Source organism: Hemiscyllium ocellatum, chromosome 43, assembly GCF_020745735.1.
Source record: "Hemiscyllium ocellatum isolate sHemOce1 chromosome 43, sHemOce1.pat.X.cur, whole genome shotgun sequence".
Taxonomy (NCBI): Eukaryota; Metazoa; Chordata; class Chondrichthyes; order Orectolobiformes; family Hemiscylliidae; genus Hemiscyllium; species Hemiscyllium ocellatum.
The window spans coordinates 17399542-17422773 of NC_083443.1; the positions used below are offsets into that span (position 1 = coordinate 17399542).

The 23232-nt window shown below is 41.6% G+C and overlaps 1 protein-coding gene across 5 annotated transcripts in view; it reads left to right on the forward strand.

Moving 5' to 3' along the window:
* The window catches only part of LOC132834932 (cardiac-enriched FHL2-interacting protein), a 102038-nt gene that overhangs the window by 13079 nt on the left and 65727 nt on the right, over positions 1-23232 (forward strand). For 2 of the 5 annotated variants that reach the window (XM_060854091.1, XM_060854094.1), the window contains exon 1: positions 19927-20150. The gene's annotated coding sequence lies outside the window, so the exon portion shown is untranslated. Of the gene's footprint in view, positions 1-19062; positions 19127-19920; positions 20151-23232 lie in introns of those variants that run through there. The other 3 variants (XM_060854088.1, XM_060854090.1, XM_060854089.1) reach the window with 3 other exon arrangements.

Below are 23232 nucleotides of genomic sequence, written 5' to 3' on the forward strand. Positions count from 1 at the left end.
AGGAAGCACTCTTTTCTTCAAAGTGATGCCATGGATTTGTTCACAACTGTCCAAGCGTGGGGCCAGCCTCGAAACATCTCATCCAGAAGGCATTTTTAGTCAAGCCTTGGAGTGGATCATAGAGCCATAGAGATGTACAGCACAGAGACAGACCCTTCAGTCCAACTCCTCCGTGCTGACCAGGTATCCTTAATTAATCTAGTTCCATTTGCCAGTATTTGGCCCATATCCCTCCAAACACTTCCTATTCATATACCCATCCAAATGTCTTTTAAAATGTAATTGTACCAGTTCCTACTGTGTAATTGTGGCAGTTTATTCCATACATACACCACTCTCTGCATGAAAATGTTGCCCCTTCGGTCCCTTTTAAACCTTTCCCTTCTCACTTTCAACCTATGCCTGCTAGTTATGGACTCCCCTATCTTGGGGAAAAGACCTTGTCTATTTACCCTATCCATGCCCCTCATGATTTTATAAACCTCTATAAGGTCACTCCTCAGCCTCTGATGCTCCTGGGAAAATAGCCCCAGCCTATTCAGCCTCTCCCTATAGCTCAAACCCTCCAACCCTGCAGCATCCCTGTAAATATTTTCTGACCCTTTCAAGTTTAACAACATCCTGCCGATGGCAGGGTGTCCAGAATTGAACACAACATTCCAAAGGGGCTTAACCAATGTTCTGTACACATGCAACATGATCTTCCAACTCCTATACTCAAAGCACTAACCAATAAAGGCAAGCATACCAAACACATCTTCACTACCTTGTCTACCTGTGACCCCACAGATTATACCAGTTCAAAAATTTGTGCAGGATTTGAGTGAAAATCAAAAAAATGGTACCTTAGCCAACTGTAATTCTGTATTTCTTTTCTGCATGTCGCATAAAGGTTACACATGGTCTTACATTTGTGTGAAATTCTATGGGAGATCACAAGTATATAAACTTACTTAAGCTTGCTAGCCTGTTGAAAAAATGCTTAAACATAATTTACTTGCCGAAGTATAAAGCAAAGTTTAGATATCTTGCTCCAAACTGGTCTGATTGATTAAATTCTTTCGAAATCCAATTCCCATTTTTGAGGAGTCCATTCCCTTGCCCACATTTCTCCACCATTCTTCACAATCTTACACTTAGCACTGAGTTCTAGTTCCAGCAAGACCTGTAGCCAAGATTGTTGACATATTTCTGAAGGTGCCATCACACAATATGCAACAGAGTGAGAAAATATTGTAGTGTGATGAGTTTTATTTGGGAATGTTGATTATTATCAGTAAATAGATCCATTTTTTTTCAAAAACACAACAGGATAAATTTGTGAGGTTTTACATTTTGGTGGGAAGAATCAAGGCATAGACTACTTTCCAAATGGGGAAACACAAAGGGGCATAGGTGTCTTAGTTCAGGATTCTCTTCAGCTTAACATGCAGGTTCAGTCAGCATTTAGGAAGGCAAATGCGATGTTGGCATTCTTTTTAAGTGGACTAGAATACAAGAGCAGAGATGTACTGCTCAGGCTGCATAAGACTCTGGTAAGACTGCATTTGGAATATGGTGAGCAGTTTTGGATCCCATACCCAAGGAAGGATGTGCTGGCATTGGAGGGGGTCCAGAGGAGGTTTAGAGGGAAAATCCCGGGTTTGAAGGCCTTGTCATATGAAGGGCCGTTGAAGACTCCGGATCTTTGGTGTAGAAAGGAGTTTAGAATGCTGAAGGGGAATCTGATTGAAACTTACAGAATACTGAGAAGTTTGGATAGGGAGACATGGAGAAGATCCTTCCACTAGTAGGAGAGACTAGGGCCCAAGGGCACAGACTCAGGGTGAAGGGTTGACCCCTTGAGATGAGGAGAAACTTCTTCAGCCAGATGGTAGTGAATCTGTGGAATTCATTGCAACAGAGGGCTGTGGAGGCCAAGTCGTTGAGTGTAATTAAGACAGAGATAGGCAGGTTCTCGCTTGGTAAGGGGATCAAGGGTTATGAGGAGAAGCCAAGGGAATGTGATTGAGAAACACAGCCATGATCAAATGGTGGTGCAGACTTGATGAACCAAATGGCCTATTTGTGCTCCAACATCTTATGAAGTATGGTCTGACTTTTATTTTGCACTGTATCTACCTATAATCTGGTGGCTTCCTGTTTAACATTTAGTTGTCAGTCTGTCACTCTTCCTGTGCTCATCAAGTTCAAAAATCTACAACAACTCATTTAGATAAGTCAACAGATAAGTTTTCAAGATGGAGAAAGTTCTGGTGTCCCACTTGCTCTCTCCAGTCAACTCGAAGATGACCTATTTATTCCTAAACTCTGTTCAATGAACAGAAAACAACATTTAATGCATGCAAATTCTTGAGGCTGAAATTTGTGCACTAAACTCTCATTAAGCATTTTTTTTGGAAATATGTTGCGCCCACCTATTTCCCCTTCTCTTTCTTACTACCTCAAAATGAAGCGTCTGACAGATTTGCCAACAATGTGGTTTCCTTTTCATAAAAGTGTGTTGACTTTGCCCTTCCTCATATTTGTTAAAGGTAAAGAAACCAAAGCACCATTCTCCCATGTGTGTGTGTGAGAGAGAGAGAGAGAGAGAGAGAGCTAGTGGTGAGATTAACCTGATGGTCTCCATACCTCAGGCAAGGACTGAGGTTAGGAAGGCACGGACTTTCATGATAATCTTAACTGGTGCAGGAATTGAACTCACACTGTTGGCATCACTCCACATTGCCAGCAGCCAAATGAGTGAACTAATGATCACTTACCACATAGCTAAAGGTAGATTGCAGCATTTAACAATGTCAGACTAACTGTCTAAAAATTTTCAATTTTCTGTTTCCCTCTTTATATAAACAGCAGGTTTTTCAGAGAATTCTGAAAGATGAAAGCCAGTGCATCCATTACCTCTTTTAAATTCCAGCATGCAAGTCATCAGGCACAAGAGTTTTGTCAAGATTTAGTCCCAACCAGATGCATTGACTTTGATTTTCCAGAATTCACTGGCTTTACTACAGCTGTTCGAAAAGAAAGTTACTGGATCACCAACGTCTCCGACTAAGTAGAAATAAGCAATAAATACTTATCTTGTCATTGACACCTAGATTTTAAGAATTCTATTCTTGAAATGGCTGCCACACCCCTCCCCCATTTATCTCTCCACCCTGGAGGCTTCCTGCCTCTATTCCTGATGAAGGGCTTTTGCCCGAAACGTCAATTTTCCTGCTCCTCGGATGCTGCCTGACCTGCTGTGCTTTTCCAGCACCACTCTGATCTAAACTCTAGTTTCCAGCATCTGCAGTCCTCACTTTTGCCTGCATACAATGTAATTGTCAGTCTGAAAATTTGTCCCAATTTCTGCCTGTGTATCAGCAGAGGGGTAGTTGGTGAGTTGCAAGCTATTCATTCTTTCCAAGTGTAGTTTAAACCAGTACTGGGAAGATACTAGTGTTATGTTAAATTTATGGGGTGACTTTACATCCATAATATAATTTCGGATAATCATGGAGTGATAATCTGAAATTTAAACCCAACTATTTTAATGCAGCCAAATAAAGGGGGTAAGGTAGGTGATGTGCAGCATATTGGACTTTGTGAACAACTGTCTAATTCCCATGAACCATATTTTTAGTAAGTGTCTGCAGCTCATGGCTGAATTTCAGCTCAGACTTGTGGAACTAAAGTCTGAAATTTGGACACTGCTATGCTTCAGGGAAGCGGCACATTATCAGGACACGGTATCTCAGGAGACATTGACATTACCTAGCTGGGCTGGTCAGGTTTGCTTTGTGGCCAGGTACTGGAGTGTCTGACTGTAAGAAAAGCAAGTATTGGTTGTCAGAAGGTAGTAATGGAGAAAGCTAAGCCTTTGTCATTGTCCAATAGGTTTGAGATTCCTGCATCTTGTATGGACCAGAGTAGGAAGAATGAGAAAACTGATCGCAACACCATGGTGCAGGGAACCATTCAAGTGGAGGACTTAAAAGAATACATGTGAAGTTGGAGTGCAGTAGAATTAGAGCAATAGATACAGTTACCTGTAGCTGAGAATCAGAATCCTGAAAAATATGTTGCCTGCCCTTTGCTGGGGTTTAAGAACATCTCCTCAAGCTGCAGGGGACCTTAGAATGAGAATGAAGGTATCCAATTATCCTGGAGTATATGGGTATCAACAACATAAGTAGTACTACGAAACAGGTTCTACTGAGTTCGGGCTAAACCATAAAGACAGTAATCTCTAGATTATACCCAAGTCATGAAGACATTGCCTGGAAACATTTAAGTTCAGAGAATTGAGTGAAAAGATGAAAGATTGGTGATCAGCTGTTTTATGTTCTGAGAACTTTCGATTGACAAATGAGTTATAGAGGGCAGACAAGAAAGTGGAATTTAGGTCACAGTCAAATCAGTCATGATCTTATTAAATGCTGGAGCAGTCTCAATGACCTGAATGACCTATTTCTTCTCCTATTTACGATCTTATAATGAATGTGCCATCAGCTTTATTCACATCTTCCCGTGAGCAAGTAAACCCAAAATCTTGCTCTGCATGTCATTTTTTAATGGTACAATGGTGAACAGCAGACCGTGCTAAGTTTGGGAAGTTTTAGCAAGGATGTAAAACTACACCTCACTTGAGCAGTCCAGATAATAGAACAATTGGTTAGCATTCTTATGTTCTGACCACACAGTGAGACAGATGGGAAAAGCCAACAAGTCAGCCACAATCAATGACACTGTCATTGATCACACATCTTTGGGTACTGTTTGAAGAAAGCACAGCGTGTATTTGGACCCCATCTCTCTCATTGCCCTCAGGGACTTCTAATCCTCATCCAAATTGGGTAGAGCTGAAGGAACAACCAAAAGTATTTATGGTCTCCCAATGCTGCTCAATGTAATGCAATAGTAATTGGCAAGTCTTCAATAAATTGTAGATCTTATGATCTGAATGCTTTAGCAGAAATGCAGTTTTTAAAAAAATAGAAAAAACAAATATATGATAAAGTCAACGCAGAAGAAGAGCAACATAACCCCTGAGAAAAGGAACACTTTGATAACAATGACTATAAAACAGCAGCAAACTTGCATTCACAGTCAATCCAAACCCAGGCTAGTGACCCAAGGTTAATCCTCGGGATGGAGCCTCCTCTTAATTCCCATTATTCAGTGTGGGTCCCCACTTCAGTTATCCTTCAATTTTGCAGATTCCTGCAGCATGTTCTCATTCCATCCATAGAATGAATTGGGTGCTTAGCCAAGAGAGTCTCATTTCACTCCTATGTTGTTTGCCATCAGTTTGCTGGCTTCATGCCAGCAGCATAGCCTTTGAATACCAATCTTAGACCTTTGAAGGGACACATTGGGTGCTCTAATATGCTAACATAATATTGTGGGCAAAATATTAAATGGTGGCATTTGACTATAACTTGAAAGGAGTTTGTCTATCTCTACTGAAAACTGAGCAATGTTGAGCATACTGCACTTCCTAAAATCTGTTTGGTTATATTGATTGTCCTATAAATCTAACAAAATAAATTAAAAAGCTTCTGATCCATTTTGGCACTCATTTGATGAATAAGTATTTCAAAATCATAGATTGGTATTAATTGCTATTCCAACTGTCTTACTGCTTGTTCTAGCAATATACTGTTGAAAACAAATTACATCTGTTAATAGATTGCAGTTTAGTGATGAACAATTTGTAGCTTATTTTATAAAAGTTGATATTCAGCAAACTTGTGAGGAATAGAGCTAAAGCTTTTGTCCAATAAATTACATTGTGTTGACTACCTAGTGTTGTGGATCTATTATTATAGCTCTGACCAAGATCACTTATACACAAATTAGATAACAGAATAGGAACATGACTTGAGTCCTGGAAATCACAACAACATTCCCATCAGGATACAGGCACATATCCATCAAGAATACAAATTGTTATAGTGCACAAAATAAGTTTGAAACAAATTTTTGACAGTCCTTTCATGCAATCTGTTACCTAAAATTTAAAAATCTGTATTTAATCAACACGAGTCACAATCTTGGGAAGCCCCAAAGTGATTTACAATGGATTAAGTAATTCTTGAATTATATTAATGGTATTGCTGAAATTAAAATAAAACACACACATTTTGACAAAGCTTTCCTCTTGCACTCATCAGGACGATTTGCAAGAATACCAATTCAAGGAGAAAAACAACATTTATTCAATACGAGGGGACAGTGTGGATTTGTTGAGAAATATCCTCTTCTTGGTAAAGGAATTGCCTTGGAAAAAGCACCCATTAATGCTGATTGACAGTTAACTGCCAGACAATGCTTTAATTTTGCACCAGGCAGGTTGACTCTGATCAGTCAGACCTTTGCCTGAAGAAATGAACCAGTGAATAACTGTCACCTATTTGTTGAGTTGTTTAGCAGTTGCTGTAAAGCCAAAATAATATTCTGCCTGTCATACATAAAATAATGTGATGTGTGAATGTTCTCCTTAAATTGGTACTTTTTGAAAACTGTCCTAATATGTGCAATATGAAAAGTTTTCAGAAAATAGATCTTTTTCAGCATATTGGAAATACAGCAGGTGGTTTGCACACAGGAAGTTTCCACAAACATTAATGTGATAATAGTCAAAAGCCTGTTTTTCAATTATGGGATAAATATTGGTCAATATGTCGGGGAGACCTAATCTGCTCACTTCAAAATAGTGTTATATCTATCTAAGTTGGCTATTTAAGGTTTAGCATTCCCTCAGTGCCTTTCTCCAGTGTAGATTGAATTAGTCTATCTGCTGCCAGTAATGTACCCACCTGCAGGCCCAGAACTGCTAGAAGGTACAAGCCACAGGTCAGTGATGGTAGATAGGGAGTTAGAGAGTGGGTGTTATAACAAGGGTTCAAGGCCAACTGCAGCAGCCTTTGCAGAGGGTATTTCTCCCTTGCCAATACCAGGTCTCTGACTGATGACCCTCCATTCCCAGAAGCCTTTCCTCCAGTTCTTGCTGAACAGAATTGAGGAGTTTGTGGGCGGCACGGTGGCACAGTGGTTAGCACTGGTGCCTCACAGCGCCAGAGACCTGGGTTCAATTCCCACCTCAGGGGACTGACTGTGTGGAGTTTGCACGTTCTCCCCGTGTCTGCGTGGGTTTCCTCCGGGTGCTCCGGTTTCCTCCCACAGTCACAAAGATGTGCGGGTCAGGTGAATTGGCCATGCTAAATTGCCCGTAGTGTTAGGTAAGGGGTAAATGTAGGGGTATGGGTGGGTTGCGCTTCGGCGGGTCGGTGTGGACTTGTTGGGCCGAAGGGCCTGTTTCCACACTGTAAGTAATCTAATCTAATCTCTCGAAAAAAGTTGCTGTGCTACTGAAGAGTGATCATCACTGTCTCATCTCCAGACTCTTTGCCAGAAGTATTAATAGCTTGTGGGTGGCACGGTGGCACAGTGGTTAGCACTGCTGCCTCACAGCGAGAGACTCGGGTTCATTTCCCGCCTCAGGCGACTGACTGTGTGGAGTTTGCACATTCTCCCCGTGTCTGCATGGGTTTCCTCTGGGTACTCCAGTTTCCTCCCACAGTCCAAAGATGTGCGGGTTAGGTGAATTGGCCATGCTAAATTGCCCATTGTGTTAGGCAAGGAGTAAATGTAGGGGTGTGGGTGGCGTGTCGGTGTGGACTTGTTGGGCCGAAGGGCCTGTTTCCACACTGTAAGTAATCTAAAAAATCTATCTCTCACTGGTTGAGGAAGTTGTAGGTTCTGTATGAATGATTAAAAGTTTAGAAATGGATAGCTTAAACCTTTTTATCAACTTGAACTTGATGCAAACCTTTGCAATCCATATCTGACCCCACAACAGGTCCCTCTCACTCATTAACACAGTGACACTAACCTACATCGAAAAACAACTTGGTCAGCTTTAGAACTCACTTTTTTCATCTTCAAATCCCACCATAGAGGCAATCTGATTATGTCTGTAGCCTCCTCCAATCATACAGTTATATAGCAATCCAATTCATCCGCAACAATCAGATATCCTAAACTGACCTCATCCTATTTGCGAGAATTTGGCCCATATCCCTCCAAACACTACTATTCATGCACCCATCCAGATGCCTTTTAAATGATGTAATTTTACCAGCCTCCACCACTTCCTCTGGCAGCTTGTTCCATACACACACCACCTTCTGTGTGGAAAAAGTTGCCCCTTGCATACTTTTTAAATCTTTCCCCTTTCACCTTAACCTATGCCCTCTAGCTCTGAACTCCCCCCTCCTGGGGAAAAGGCCTTGGCATTTCACACTATCCATGCCCTCATGATTTTATAAACCATTGTAAGGTCACCTCTCAGCTTCCGATGCTCCCAACCTATTCAGCCTCTCCCTGTAGCTCAAACAGCTGTAGCTGTAGTTCCAACCCCAGCAACAGCCTTGTAAGTCTTTCCAAAAGCACAGAGAGCAGAAGTGAAAGCAATATTCCAAAGTGGCTGAATCAATGTCCTGTGCCGCAGCAATTTGACATCCCAACTGTCATACTCAATACACTGACTAATGAAGGCAACCATGCTTTCTTCACTACCCTGTCTATCTGCAACTCCATTTTCAAGGAACGATGAATCTCCAGCCCTAGGTCTTCGACTATGGAATTCTATGGAATTCTTTGCCCAGTGAAGTAGCTGATGCTACATTTTTAAAGCTAAGCTAGATTTTTTTTTGTATAATAAAGGAATTAAGGGTTACGATGAGAGCGCTGGTAAGTGGATCTGAGTCCAAGTAAAGATCAGCCATGATCTAATTGAATGGTGGAACAGGCTTGAAGGGCCAGATGGCCCACTCCTGCTCTTATGTCTTTCTCTCTCAGAGATCTCTGCGCTCCTCCACCTCTGGATTCTTGTGCATCCCCTATCTCATTCATTCTGTAGTTAGCAGCTTTGCCTATCTCAGCCCCAGTCTCTGAAATCCCATCAATAAATCCTTCCTCAACTTTAAATCATTACTTAAAACCTAACCTGTTGACCATGTTTTGGACACCTATCCTGATATCTCTGCTCTTGTTTGATGTATCAACAATAATTAAAGCACTTCACCAAGATTTATGATCTTTGGATGGAAGTGTGTCACTTGTAAGCTGTTACTGCAAGGGCAATGGCAGAGTACAAGCCTATGCAATATATATGTGGGGCATTATGGTAGCCAATAGGACTCCTTAAATCATAGATAATTATAAGCTGATTAACTCATGGCAGATGTGTTTCTTACATTTGGTTCTTGAACGTATTTGTCAGGCTGCCTGTGATCTGAGTCATAAATCTAATTGCAGACAGTATTCCCATGTCCCTCATGAAGAATATCAAAACACATCATTTAGCCCACTTCATGTTTGTCATTCTTTTTCTAAAATTGTCCTGCAGGAGAACAAAACATAAGAGTGTTTTGAATATTCTATTTGTTTGTCCATTAGAAGTTGAATTGTTGAGCCTAGGTCTGACCTAAAGAACCCTGCCTGAGTTACAGCACAATTTTTCCTCTTGTTTTAAAAACCCAGGACATCAAGCACTACTTTGTTAACTATCTTATGTGATAGAAGCATTCAACTTGAAAAATGTTAAATAATCTTTACACTCACGGAATTGTAGCAGTGCAGTCCATTTAGCCCAGTCCGTCGCTGATAGCTCTCTGAATAAACAATTCACTTCATTCCATTCTCCCACCTTTTCCTCCTACACTGCACATTCTTCTTTTGTTTTGAAAGACCACCACCAATTCACCCAATCAATTAGCAAACAATAAACATTGCCTAACAGACGTTTTGCTTTCTTAAAGCTAATCCCATCTAGTGTCATTTTGAACATGTCAATTGAAACCACAAATATGTAAATAGTCTGTGTTTGGACTATCACAACAAATCGCATTGGTCTGTGGTCCAAATCGCAATTAATTCAATTAATCTACTCTCAAACCTGATGGAAGCTGTCCACTTGATAGGTTTATAGTGATTGAAAGGCGTACAGTGATTGTTTCTGATGAGGTTTTCACTTCCGTGAACAGCATTATTTGCATGTTATTTACATATAGATAATAAAATCCCTACAGTGTGGAAACAGGCCCTTTGGCCCAACAAGGCCACACCGACCCTCCAAAGAGTATCCCACCCAAATCCATTCCACATTACTCTACATTGACCCCTGACTAATGCACCTAACCTCCACACTATGGGAAATTTAGCACGCCCAATTCACCTTAACCTGCACATCTTTGGACTGCGGGAGGGCCAGAGCACCTGGAGGAAATCCATGCAGACATGGGGAGAACGTGCAAACTCCACACAGACATTCACCCGAGGCTGGGATTGAACTCAAGTCCCTGGCGCTGTGAGGCAGCAGTGCTAACTACTGAACCACCATGCTGCCCACATATATGCATTTGTATATACAGATTAATGTAGACTATCGAAATTCAGTGATAAATGTCCAGCCTTTCTGCAGTGTTAAACAGAGTAAAATACATTCTTACAGGCTCCTCCATCAAATCCACTCTGATCCTAAGAAAAAGACATTATAGATAAGGAGGTGATTAAAGCTCTAAATGATGGAGGATATGCCTCAGCATGAGCCCTGAGTGAAATTGAATACGTTGATCCCTGTATGTGGCTGCTCCTAAAGTGACAGAGATTGAACTGACTGTATTTATTGCTTCCATTCTGAAAGCCCCTTTGGAGCCTCCAGACCTGAGTGTTCATTGAACAGAACCTTTCAGCTCTCAACTCTGTCAAACAGCACCTCCGCGGAAAATCCCCGGACCCTTCCAAACGGAGAGACTATTTGCTGCTTCTGCCATCTTTGATCTTCCATTTGAAAGGAGTGGGGCCTTTTAAAGCCACACTGTAACTCCATTCTCAGCTGCAGTAAGTGGTTCGAACACAGGGTGGTTTCCAAATCTCCTCACTTGATTAATGGGTGCTCTAGAAGGAAATTGCACAGGATTACACATGACACGGACAGGCAGAGAATGTCCATTTTTTCCATTAAACTTGCCCACTCTCAGGAAGGTTGGAGCATTATGATGAAACCAGAGAAAAGGCATATAATTAATTAGGCCCAAGGCTCACTCAACTGTGAACTAATTTTAGAGAGAAGTGTCCAAGTCATCAATTTCCTCGCTAAAATAGGGGGTCCCGAGTTACAAATGCCTGACTTTCGAACACTGGTACTTCTCTATGTGATCCCACACAGGGGTGTAATTTTAAATATACAACTTAGCTGTACTTACAAATAGCTGCTTTATATTGTCCTGCATTGTGTTCTGACTTGTGTACAAGTTAACTTGTGAACAGACTCAGGAATAGAACCTGTTTGCAACCTGGGAACTGCTTGCACTATAGAATTTAAATGAATGTTTGAGTTTCAAGGTTACAAATTCATTTATACTGAGATACCAAAGACACCCTCAGTGTAAAAGTACTGTCAATGTACATGCCTCAGTTTGGCCTCCTGCCCCTCTGAGGTGGGTAATTCTTGCCAATGGGAACTTACCTACAGGAAAAGTGAATCCCTGTTGTGAAGCTGATGTCTGCCGTTTCAAATTTTCTTACCCATTCTCTGCTTCACCACCCACCTCATCAACTTCCAAAGCCTCCTCCATGGGACTGTGGAAGTTCAGCCTGAACTCCTGATTGGAACACCTCTCCTGTTGAGTACCTCATCCACGTGACAGAGTCCAACAACCCCAGAGGGACTGGTTTTAGACAGTTTTCTGTCTGATCATCTGACCACCACATAATAATTCACACTATTCCTTCCTGGGCGAGGGAAGGAAAAAATCAACCCCGAATTTCCACTTGGGATGGAAATCCGTAAATCTTGCTAGAGGACATCTGAATGAGGGCATCAGTTGCAAGAGCTTGAGTCTCAGCTGGGATGCCTTTTTTTATTAATTCATGGGATGAGGGCATCAATGGCTAAGCCAGCATTTATTGCCCTTCCCTAATTACCCAGAGGGCAGTTAAGAGTCAACCACATTGTTATGGGCCTGGAGTCATATGTAGGCCAGAACAGGTAAAGTTGACAGTTTCCTTCTCTAAGGGGGATGAGTGAACAAGATGAGATTTTTCTGACACTGAACAATGGATTCATGGTCATCGTTAGACACTTAATTCCAGATATTTATTGAACTCAAATTTCACCATCTGCCATGGTGAGATTTGAACATGGGCCCCCAGAACATTCGCTGGATTAACAGTCCAGTGATAATTCCACCAGGCTGCCTCCAATACTCTGCATTTCCATTACTCACATTGCTCTGCAATCTGCAGTTCCAATACTCAGATCGGAATAATTTGATGGGATACTGGAGGAGAATGAGCCTCCGCAAAATCTGTCCCTGATATTAGGAGAGAGAAGGGGATGGAGGAAACGTTAATTAGCTCATGTAAAGATCCAACTCTATAAGCTTAACTTCCCCAATCATGAACTCCCTACAGTCAAAGAAAGGAAGAGAAAATAATAGAGTTAGAGGGGTGCAAATGGCCTCTCATTGTGATGACCAGTCATAACCTCAAAAACTTATGGTCATTTTTATTCCAAAATATGGCTTTTAAGAAAGGATTGCTACAGAGACAAGTTAATTGCAAATGTAAAAAAAAATCTATGTGGGGCCAATAGGAAGTAATAGCTAAAGTGTCAAAAAAACTGCAAGCAGACAGAACCACGATCTCTTATGACTACAAAGATAATAGGCTAATGATTCCCTGCTCAACAAGTGACTTCGTGCAGATTATGACCGGTTTATGTTTTTCCCTTAGAAGAATACGCAGAGACAGGATTTTTTTAGAAGTTGCTTCTACACTGGAGTGTGCTAGTGGTACTGAACATGTTTGTGCACAACAGCCTGCATTCAAACATTAACGCACTGTGGTGGTCGCAGTTGAAGAATTAGCCCCTCGTCACCCCTGCATTGCAGCTCGAGACCATCTCTCACTCTGAGTGCTGCAAACCAAATACAGAAAGGAAACAGGACAAAAAAAAGTTCTCTCTCTCTCACCCTGAATGCTGAAAAACATAATTAAAAAGAATCAGAACAACAGAATCTCAACCAATCTGCCTAACTAAGGATCATGCAGCTGACTGTTCACCGATCAATGTGAAAGCTACTGATAACCTACACTGCAGTGGCCACAATGGAAACTATCCGCTCTTCATTAACACCTCAGAGACAGATCTGTATCTCTTTTCATTTCCCTCTTATCTATTTGGGCTCACGCCAATTAGAAATAGGAGGTATTTGTGTTGTGAAAGCATTTCTTCTTGTGTGCAGCGATTAAAAATAACTGTCTCTTTTTGTTTAAGTCATGAAAGCCTGGTTAAATTGCCTTTTCATAAAACATAGGTTCATTTGGGTCTGAGAGAAAACTGTCCACAAGGGAAAGGATTTATTTTTAGATAAACCTTCCAGCAACCACACAAGACGGCAAGTGAATAAAGATGGGGAGCTTGTTCATCCCTCTTCACCCAGAAGCTTAAAGTTTGGTGGCATTCTCTCTGGAATCATAACAAATTGGGGAGCCTCAGTGGGTTCAGCTCATGACACCCAACAATACAAGAGAGTGCATTAAACTCCCATGGGGATTTTGAATACATGTGGATGGCATGGTGTCTCAGTGGTTAGCACTGCTGCCTCACAACACCAAGGACCAGAGGTTGATTCCATCCTCAGATGACTGTCGGTGTGGAGTTTACACATTCTGCCCTTGTCTGCATGGGTTTCTTCCTGGTGCTCTGGGTTCCTTTGACAGTCCAAAGATGTGCAGGTTAGATGTACCGACCATGCTAAATTGTCCAGGGGTGTGCAGGCGAGGTGAATTAGCCATGGGAAATGCAGGGTTACATACATTGGGTAGGTCTGGATGAGATGCTTTGCAAAGGGTTGATATGGGCCGAATGGCCTGTTTCTGCACTATAGGGATTCTATGATGCTGGAAAGCTTAATTGCAAACAAATCAATATTGGTAGCTTTCTTGTGCTATCAATAATGGAATGAATGTTATGGATTTATTTTAACAAAGTAGAGTAGAATATTCCCCTGATCCAAAATGCAAAGTGACTGACAGTTTTTGAGCCATATGTCAAGCTTGACCAATTCCTATAGGCTGCTGGTGAAACGTTCAATTTTAAAGAGAAAGATAACGATAAAAATGTATTTCATCTTCAAAGTCAATTATGGAGAGATGGTGGTAAATTTAGAACGTCTGCCTCTTTATCTAATAGAAGAAGCATGTACCAAACAGCAGACAGGAATTAGACAGAACGAATGATACGTATGTGGACAAATAATATGTCTTTAATGAGTTGTACGTTTTTGGTGCTGGATAGCTTCAGACAGGCAATGGAAGACCAGGATTAACTGGAGATTATCACCTTTAAACAGAAGAGGGGAACTCACGTTAAAAACCTATGAACAGGAATATGATCCAATCAGTTAGTCAGTTGTCATAACCAGACTGACCACAGATATGATATGATTTGTTCTTAAGCTCTTCAAGTTCCCTCAGCTGTCTCTTTCTGTCACTCTTCCCTTCGTTTTTTCACACACTTAATCCCTCCATCCCAACATCGGTTTCTCATATATTTGGCTTTTCGGCTTGGCTCATTCCCTCTTCTAGTGATGCAACTTTTCAACTGCAAAAGGAAAGGCTTGCATTTATGTGGCATTCATGTCAGCCTCCAGACATTCTAAAGCCCTGCAAAGCCAATAAATAAATACCAGGAAGGCAGCAGTAATGTTATTGGTCTAGTAATCCTGAATCCCCAGGTCAATCTTCTGGGGACATGGGTTTGAATCCCACCAGGGTTGATGGTACAATTTACATTCAATAAAAGTTAGCACACAGCAAAAGTTCATGCATAGACAGCTTGTAAACTCTGTTATAGCTTTCTTGTTGTTCATGCACACTGGTCCATAACTGCTTTGTTGTTGTTCACTCTGTTCTTTCAGCTGCCCTTCAAAGTACAATGGATTCCACCATATTCCAGTCTCTGCTTCCCTCTAGTTTCAATACAAAATTGAAATGTTGACTGGATGCTCACCTTAGATTCTCTACTTGTCACAATGCAAGACAAAGCTTCTCTCATTAATAGTGATTTCTATCACCCATCAAAATCTTTCATCTGCAGCATTGAGTCTTTTCCCGTTCATCAGTCAGCAAACATTGAATGTACAAACTCCTCTCCCACATCCTTCTTTGCACTGCCAAGTTTGCCTTCCTTAGTTTTATATCACCATTCTCACCCCTTTTTGTTTTATATTCATTCAAGGGATGTGTGCGTCACTAGCATTTATTACCCATTCCTAAATGCCCAGAGGGCAGTTAAGAGCCAATCACATCATTGTGGGTCTGGAGTCACATGTAGGCCAGACCTGGTAAGGAAGGCAGTTTCCTTCCCTAAAGGACATTTATGAACCAGATGGGATTTATTTTTTCTGACAATCAATTATCATTAGACCCTCAATTCCAGATTCTTTATGGAATTCAAATTTCACCATCTGCCATGGTGGGATTTGAATATGGGTCTTCAGAACATTAGCTGAGTTTGTAGATTAAAAGTCTAGCAATAATGCCACTAGGTCATTGCCTTCCCCTTTCCTCATATGCAATTTTAGTTCTTGGAAAATTGATATTGAGCACCTGCTAACTTTGTCATTTAGCTCCTAAGTCATCATAATAACAGGCATCTAGGGATCTAATGGAAGTGGTATCCATACAGTCTAGATCTTTTTTAGTGGGTCATGACCTCCTCTTACATCAACGGGTATCTATACTGTTTGGATCGAAAGGCAATCATGTAGAAATGTCTGTCCTAATCTGCCATAGTTATATGTACCATGAGGCACGCATTCTGTAGCTGAACTTCTTAAGGTCACTTCAATGAAGATCTTGTGTTGAACAGACTGCTGTATTGTGCATCCGAAACACACGAAGATTCAGATGATTCAAACTACCTCTTGGAGCAGATTAGAAGTGTCAAATCCAAATAGGAAAAATAATTTGCAACTATTGCAGTGAATACCTCAAAACAAGAGCATTGAGTGAATATGCAGTGCCATACTAATGCTGATGTTTCCTGCAAACTTCTGTGCTTCACAGAACTGTGTAAAGTTACACCAATTCAAAAGTGAAACCGTCAAAGGGAAAGTTGAGGCTTTAAGATGGCATGGTTTTCACCCCAAGGACAAATTAATCCGAGAGCCCATTACGTTGACAAAGCTGAAAATCTGGAACTCTGGATCTTAGAAAAAAAACTATAGTCACTCAACTCAACTAAATTAGATTACCTACAGTGTGGAAACAGCCCCTTCGGCCCAACAAGACCACACTGACCCTCTGAAGAGCAACCCACACCCTTACATTCACCCCTGACTAATGCACCTAACAATACAGGCAATTAACCATGGTCAATTCATCTAACCTGCACATCTCTGGACTGTGGGAGGAAACCAGAACACCCAGAGGAAACCCATGCAGACACAGGGAGAATGTGCAAACTCCACACAGACAGTTGCCCGAGGCGGAAATTGAACCCAGGTCCCTGATGCTGTGAGGCAGCAGTTCTAATCACTGAGCCATCGTGCCTTCCTAAGCAAATTGAAAGTTCAAATTAATAACTCTAAACTCTCCAGAGGAGATCAACAGAGTTTCTCAGGACACATCGACTGACGAACGGACAAGCAAACAGCACAGGACAGACAGGGTTAACTGCAGGACCATAAAAGAATCTTGATGCTGAAGTCATCAAATGAAATGTCAGACTAGGCCAATGCAACTAAAGGAAAGAGGAGTCAAAGGCACTGGTATAGTATAACAGGGTCAGCTGAGCAGACTTTGATATCGTGCCAGACAGCGCCTACCAGCAGCCATTAGGGAAGATGCCAACAACCCAAATGGACACTGCCACAAGATACAAACAATGGATGGAAAGACATTGGATGAAATCTTGTGGGGCCTTGAAAGGCATGGGCAATGGCCAGAAATCTGGGAGAAGTCAAGCAAGGCCAATCTCAACATTGGGAACAACCAACAGCTTTCCAGACATCCACATCAAAGTGAGACCCTTGCTCGGGGGTGACCTATTAACAGGGATTATTCTTATTAACACTCTTATTAACTGCAAATCTCACTTTATTAATATGCAGCTTCATATCATTCTGTGGGAAAGATAGAAACTAGATGCCGAGAATTCCCGATATGAAAGTCAGAGTGGGTACTTGGCAACTCCAGCTCATTGCTTCCTTCTTCTGACCGCCGTCTTCAATAGTTGGCACCAGTGGACACTCCAGGACAGTGGCTACGTGCACCTGAAGTTCAGAGGATCTGGCATCCAACATGTGCCAGCCTCTTCACATTATTGTGGCACTTCTGTGATTCACTTACAGTGCCCTTCAACACTTCAACGCTGCACTTTGAAAACGCTGACAGCTATCATTACAATGACAGAGAGTTTTAGATTTCCACAATCTTTAATCAGAAAATGTGGCTCCCTGGACATCAGCCAAGGTCTAATTTTAAGGTTATGTCCCATTGTTCTATATGCTGCACCAAAGGAAATAGTTTAAGATGATATTTTTAAATGTTGTTGGATTTTTGGCAATAGAATCATTCTGTATGCAAAGGTGACCTTATTGTAGCATATGAGATTGGTGGTGGGCTTGAGAGATAGGTATCAAGAAATTGTTTCCCCTTATGGGAGAGTCTAAAACCAGGGCATGGGCTCAGACTGAGGGTCACCCATTTGGGATTAAAGTGAGGAGATGTTCTTTTCTTGGAGAGTGATGTACCTGTGGAATTCTTTCCAAAGACAGCTGTCATGATTGACTCATTCAGTGTGTTAGGACCATAAGACCATAAGACATAGGAGTGGAAGTAAGGCCATTCGGCCCATTGAGTCCACTCTGCCATTCAATCATGGCTGATGGGTATTTCAACTCCACTTACCAGCATTCTCCCCATAGCCCTTAATTCCTCGTGACATCAAGACTGAGATAGACAGATATATATTTCGGAATCAAGGGTTATGGAGAAACGACAGGGGTAGCGGAGTTGAGGATTACCAGATCAATCTTGATCTCATTGACTAGCTGAGCAGGCTTGATGTGCTGAAAGGCCTACACCTGTCTGTCTCATTGTTCTGTCTGCCCCTAGCAAAGGAAACAGTTTCTCTCTCTCTACCCTAACAAATCCACGAACCCCTCAATTAGAATAACTGTTTACCTTCGATTTTGAAGTTGGTGAATTTCTGTCGAGTCTTGCTTCTCTGCCATGTTTCGGCAAAAGATATGTGGAAATTCTCGAGGAACAGTAATAGCATTGCATTGTTAGTGGATAGCTGAGAGTGTGTCGATAGATCTTCCGCTCCATAGTACAGTCTATATGGGTAGGGAGAAAGGACTGTTAACAGATATGTTCTCCACTTAATCTAAACTCCACCTTGCTCAACCTCTACCTACCTTCTCCTTGTCCCTTCAACACTCACCATGCCTTCAAATGGCAAGATCTATTTAATGGAATTCCCCAGTTAAGCTCTTCTGTCTTTCTATATCACATACCTTCTTTTTTATCCTTTATTAAAACTCTTTGACCAAGATCTCACTTACCTCTCCTAGCCCTCCATCAGTAAATCTGCTTTTCCTAAAGGCAGGATGAAATGTCATGGCCCATTTATCCACTGGCCCTGCAGATTAAATGAAAGTCATTGATTTTCAATATATACTATCTGCCATGCAATGAAGAGATTCCAACTTGCTGTTGATATTTGGGAGCTGAAGCAGCTTATGATTCTAACCCTTGCCGTAGAGATCTAGGGGTAGATAAATAAATAGCTGCTTTTGTTCATGAATCACTGATTGATGTCTAATCACTGTCATTCCCTCTCCCAGCCCATAATCCTACAATACATTTGTGACTGTCCATCAACTCATACTGTGAGATCACTACAGCAAGAGCCTTTGGGAACTTAGTCACTGTATCCATCGCCTATTATAGTATTGCTCGTCTGCATATAAGGCTACAGGGGGATTACTAGACCAAGCAGAGAACTGGAAAGTGCTGTTCTCTTATCCTCTGCACGTCTTCTGACCTTCTTTACTGAGAGGTAAGTGTCAGAAACTTAAAGACAGATGCCCCATATGTTCCTCTCGCTTTAAATCACCCCAAACGCTTACACAGCACATGCAGGAGACTGCCTCGAAATTTAGCTCCGTTGTTTTTTGGTCCAGGATTAAAAATAGGAATTTGATGTCAGTTATCTGTTTCAGGAGTCTATTGCTTGATATCAAATGCCCAGCACCTTAATAAAGAGCAGAAATATAATAGTGGAATTGTTAAATCAAAGTACAGCACAAGCCACTGTGTGTTAACCTTGGGTCTCTAATTCACTGCAAGGTGATGAGGCAATGAGCTGCCCTGGAAAATTCAAATCTTGTCCCAGTAGATGACTGTTATACTGGCAAAGGTATGAGTACACTTATTTTGACCTGGTGATGCAATGTTTCTATTTATGGGAGAGAAAAATCAACTCATCATCATGTGGTGCATAGCCTCGATTCCTTTTAACGCTTGCAAAAACAAGTTATTTGGAAAATAAGGTACGTCCAGTTCAGAAGGCACTTGTAATGCTTTTTTTTTGGGGTGGGGGGGGAGCTTCACAACCTCATAACTGCAGCTGAGGCATTCATTCTAGAAGATAGAGTAAGTAGCCAGTCAAAATAACTACCCAAATATAAAAATAGCTGACCAGTCTGTTTGTTTCATCTGTGTGATACTTGACACCAATAGCATTGCAATGCATGTACTAGCTTCCCCATCTGATCAACTCTTTTTGGTTTCTGTTTTCATGGAGTCTATTTAAGTGCCTCTGACTGGTGCTGATTCCCCCTGCAATTTTTCAGTCCCCGCTCTTGGTTTGCACAGGAGGTCTGGCGAGTAGTTTTCTTTGAAACGATTTGAAAGTGTGTAAGATGGCACAGAAAGAGTAACAGAAATCACTTGCTTTTCGCCACAGCTGCCCTGAACTGTATGAAAAGCATTCATAGCTTGCCAGCAGACAAGTACTGAGGAACTGATTGGAAATGCAAGCACTTCAACTGTGACCAGGAGAAAATGAAAACACAGTGATGGTAAGTCAATCTGATTTATTTTCGTGTAACAGAATTTTGGAGGAGAAAGGGCTCCCTAAATCTCCAGTATAAAAAGCCTGAACTGTAAACAAAACCAAATCTGAGTATAACTAATATGCTTTGCCAACAGGAGTCTATCGCATTGTGGATCTTAGATAAATAAATAGATGGATATTTATTTTTGTTGACTGCCTGATTATTGCTTGGCCATGTCATAGCCATCTTGCAGAGAGCTGTGGCCAAACTGCGTATAATGTACTGTTGGCAACCAAACAGCTCAGAACCATACACAAGGAAAGGACATGGGTGGTAGCTGTCAAGTGGGCAGGTTAGATGAAATACAAGTTAGCCTCTATCTTTTATTTTGTTCTTGCAGACAAGTTATAAGATACTTGCACATTTGTTTACTGTTAGTAGTTAGCTCACACTGTTCGTAAGATCATTGTGCCTGTACACTGAGAGTGGATTTTCAGTTTTCACAAGCTGACACGGAAACATATGGTGGTGACTGACTAAAGGCAGAGTTCATTCTTGGTATGAAGAGTATTACGATGCTTTGGTTAAACTATGATTTTAATGAAAAAATAGGGAAGAGCTCAGTTCAGGCAGCCTTTTGAGAAAGTTTCCAAAAGGCAATGAAAGGGTCTATATTGTTTTAAATTTCACTGAAAACAACTCAACAGTTCAAACAGTAAAGCCTACCTGTTATGATGGCTGTGAATGTTTATGAAGCAGCATGGAAGTAAAGGACAGGTTCAAATCCTCAGCTGGGGCATTTGGTAATACCAGCATATTATTCTATTTTTTAAACCCACTGTTACAGGATTCAGTCTTTATTCCACAACGTCCTACAGGCTTCAATAATACATCAGTGTCCACTGTTAATTTATTAAGCTTTGCACTTTTTAGACTTGGCTTTCTAGTACAGGTTTATCTTATATTGATAGTCATTTGGCAGAACTTTATTGGAAAAAATGCACATTTTATCAAAACTTTTCATCTTGCACTCAGGACAATTTGCAAGAATGCCAATTCAAGGAGAAAATCAACACACAGTATACTTAGTGGTTTCCCCTTGGATTAGTGTGTGAGTGTCAGATGAAACACTTTGACAGTACTTGTCTTTTTTTAGCATTACTCCGTTATACTGTGTTAACATTATGTTAACTTAATTCTAACCATTTGACAGATTCTGTAGTCTCACTTACATTCCCTTAAAAAGCTCATCCAAAACACAGGCCTTTTGTTTCGATCACTGTAACTTATGATTAAACAAGATTAAGTGTTGACCATTTGCAATATTCCATATTCTGAAACTCCAAAGACAACAAAAACTGATAACTTTAACACTGATCCACAGCTCCCAGTTGTAAGACTGGGAGCAAAGCTTTTCTCATTTGGAGCATTGCCAGGGCCACCCTGTTTTATGAACAATTTTATTCTTATTTTTCTTGGAATCAAGATTATCCAGCAGATGTTCTTCTTATCCTTTCTGTTTGTCAAGCAAGAAGTTACATCTCAGAGTGAGTCATGCTGTGTGGTGAGGAGGATGATATCCATAATGTCCTTCCCAAGACAGTGCCAAGTTCAAGCTCCATGCAATCTGTGATGGGAAAGACTAAGCAACTATGACCTCAAGAGAAGGAATGATTTGTCCAAAGTACACTGTATCAGCATAAGTTGGAACATACTACGATAGTAAACCACTCTGAAGTTTGTCAGTGTTAAGTATCTTGGATATTCTCCTTTGAATTTGCCATTCATCCATTGTGTTTAAATGGATTCCTTCTACTCTCAGCATACTGAATGTTAAAAGTGTGCAGATCCCTGGCAACAACAAGGCCAGAGCTAACTGTGATGGCTACATTGCTTGAATATGCTGCTGAACCCACAGACAAGATTCTAACTTGAAGAACAGTTATTTTTGTAGGGTACGGTAAGTTAGCTGGCACGTGTGGATGTAGATTCGGCAGGGTTTTGTATTCCATATTGGAAATTAGAAAGAAGGAGTGTGAAAGCTTGCTAATTATTCCTTTCATGCTTCAATGACACCATCTGTTAAGAAACCGAATGAGTGGATATATTCTGCACAAGGGCAATCTCAAAATAATGGGAGATACTCTTCTAGCTTTCATGTGCCCATGTGTTAGAGAGGGAGTGATTTATCAGTTATGGTGTGACAATATGCACCGATCTGAATTACAGAACCTTTATAAGAATTAAGTGTATTGTCACATGAGTTCAGCAAAAAGTTTACAGTTGTCACTTATGGCACCATCTCAGGTACCAAGGCACCTCGGTACAAATTCTTAAGTATGAATTCTTAAGGAAAAAGATATTAAAAATAAGTAAATGAAAAGTTCAGCAATGAATTAGAAAAATAAAGAAGTGAGAGTTCAGATTATCAGCCCTTCCAAACCAGACCCCGTCCAGCCTCACCTCAAGGCTGATAGTTCCATGAGTCTGAGTCCACGCTGAGGCCAGGGGTCTGAGTCCATGCTGAGGCCAGGTGTTTAAGTTCACACTGAGGCTGCGAGTCTGAGTCCACAATGAGACCAAGAGTCTGAGTCCATCCTGAGGCCAGGAGTCTGAGTCCATCCCGAGGCTGGGAGTCTGAGTCCATCCTGAGGCTGGGAGTCTGAGTCCATCCTGAGGCCAGGAGTCTGAGTCCATCCCGAGGCTGGGAGTCTGCGTCCACACTGAGGCCGGGAGTCTGAATCCATGCTGACGCTGGGAGTCTGAGTCCATCTTGAGGCCGGGATTCTGAGTCCACACTGAGGCTGGGTGTCTGAGTCCACACTGAGGCCAGGAGTCTGAGTCCATGCTGAGGCTGGGAGTCTGAGTCCATGCTGAGGCTGCGAGTCTGAGTCCACACTGAGGCCGTGAGTCTGAGTCCACACTGAGGCCGGGAGTCTGAATCCACACTGAGGCCGTGAGTCTGAGTCCACACTGAGGCCGGGAGTCTGAATCCACACTGAGGCCAGGAGTCTGAGTCCATGCTGAGGCTGGGAGTCTGAATCCACACTGAGACCAGGAGTCTGAGTCCATGCTGAGGCTGGGAGTCTGAATCCACACTGAGTCC